Raw genomic sequence first — 2,118 nt, 5'->3', positions numbered from 1 at the left:
CTTCTGTGCACTGGAAGTAAGGGGGAGGGAAATTATTCCAATACCCAAATTTTTGTGAGATCAGGATTGTGAGAGATTCCTAAAGGAGCTAGAACTTGGTGTTTGGCTTGGGAGGGGCCAGGGCACTGGAAAGACCACCACAGGGGGTCCTGACCTCATGCACAGTGGGGGTCAGAGTAACAGATCTGGGAAGACACACTGGTCCTCATCCTGCTGAAGGGCCTAGAGCAGTCACACTCTGAGGACACTGCAGCTCCACCTTGGCAGGGAGGAAACCAGAGGAAGCCCTCTGATCGTAGATGAGAGAAGTCCACAGAGCCCCCTGGCAGAGGCCTGCTCCTACACCAGGCTCTGCCACTTCTGACCCAACCCAGGGCCCAGAACAGCTGCAGAGAACAGGGAATTTTACAAAGAGTTTGATTTTTATTGATATTTAAATATATTAAATATTTCACTGAAATACATGGTACACCACCCTCCCCCGCTCCCACAGTGGTTACATTATAAAACCAAAGTCCATGGGCCTCCCATCCATTGACTCCCCCACCAACTGGCAAGGGTGGGGGGGTGGGCAGTGGCAGCCCAGGGGAAGCGCGTGGCTGGCACTGTGGTATGGGGAACCAGGGTGTGGACAGGCCCTTCCCACCTGGCATGAAGCAGAGACAAGTCACCCAAGACTGCGGTCTTCCCACTCTGACCTTCTTACAGCCTCATCCCCACCCCAGGACCCAGGGAGTCCCTTCCTATCCAGGGATGTGGCTGAGGGAAGGGGAGATGACTTTCTATCTGGACCAACTAGTCTTTTCCCCTTTCCCTGCCTTGGCTCATGAAGTGATTGATGGCCCATCTGGTTGATGCCGAAGGAAGATCCCCCAAGGCAGGCAGTGCAATCCAGAAACCAGGCCTCTGCAAGGAGCTAGAGTCAGATAGGGCATGAGGAAGGGCAAGAGTGCCACCTGCCTCTTCTACTCCCCAAACCCAGCAGCTCTGCCTCTATCCTCTGCCTCTCTAACTGCCTCTAAGACAAAGCAATCTTCAAGCAAAATTCAGGCTAATACCTCTGGCTTAAATAGGTACAGACAGAGAAACCAAGGCACCAACTAGGTCAGGACAGAGGCGAGGAGGTTGCAGGGAGTTGGGTAAAAGGTAGGCAGGGATAGGAAGGGAATCTGGAGTCCAGTCTCCTAATCTCCTGGCAGCCCTTATGGGCTTTATGGGGATGGGAGAGCCCAGGGCACACCGGGCTTAGGATGAAAGCTGGGGAAGAGCGAGGTCCAGGTTCCCCTCCTCTCTCCCCTAGTACCAGAATCTGGGTCCTCAGAGGGATCCCATGCAACCCCAGCCCCAAAGCATACCGTGTCCCAGGACACCAGCTGGGAACCCAGGAAACTCCTGAGTCTCTGCCCACCAAACCTCAGAGAGTTCAAGTGCAAGGAGCAGTTCAAGCAGGCGCTTGGGTCCCTGCCCCAGGCAGGGAGACAGTCAGGCTGCACACATGGCCCCCAAATGGCACTTAGGGATTTGGCACAAAAAGGACTCCTCTCCCCAGGGCCACCCTCCTCTTGCTACCACACCCCATCCCACTCTTGTGCAACCTGGGCATCTCTCTCCATTCCTTGAAATCAGAAACCCTGCCTTATTCCCAGAAGACAGGCCTGCAGGAGAGAGGCAACCCAGGGTGGAGAGCCGAGGAGCAGGAACACAAGGACACAGACCACCGTGCACGCATGGTTACACAGACACACAGGCCTTCCCCTGTGCCAGAGGCTTGGGAGGACGAGCTGGGGATCAGGGTCATCTTCCCCCACGCCCTGGCCCTTTTCTATTTGGCAACAGAAGGGGTAGAGACGCTCCATGCCCCCTGCCAGCAGACAGCAAGAAAGCGCTGGGGCAGAGTGGAGTGATCCTGACCCCATCAGGGCCCTCACATCAGAGTCTGGCACCACCCCAGGCCCTGGCCAGCCTGCTCTTTGGCACCTGCAAGTGAACATCCAGCTCCTGACCTTCTGACGTCCACACACATGCTTGCTCTCTGGCGGGGCATTTTCACAGTACCACTGGGACCAGATGCCCCTTTCCCGGGAGCTGTGCAGGAACTAGAGCTAAATCTGAGCTGTC

This window comes from Vicugna pacos, chromosome 12 (assembly GCF_048564905.1).
Source record: "Vicugna pacos chromosome 12, VicPac4, whole genome shotgun sequence".
NCBI lineage: Eukaryota > Metazoa > Chordata > Mammalia > Artiodactyla > Camelidae > Vicugna > Vicugna pacos.
Note: the sequence above shows the minus strand (reverse complement) of the source record.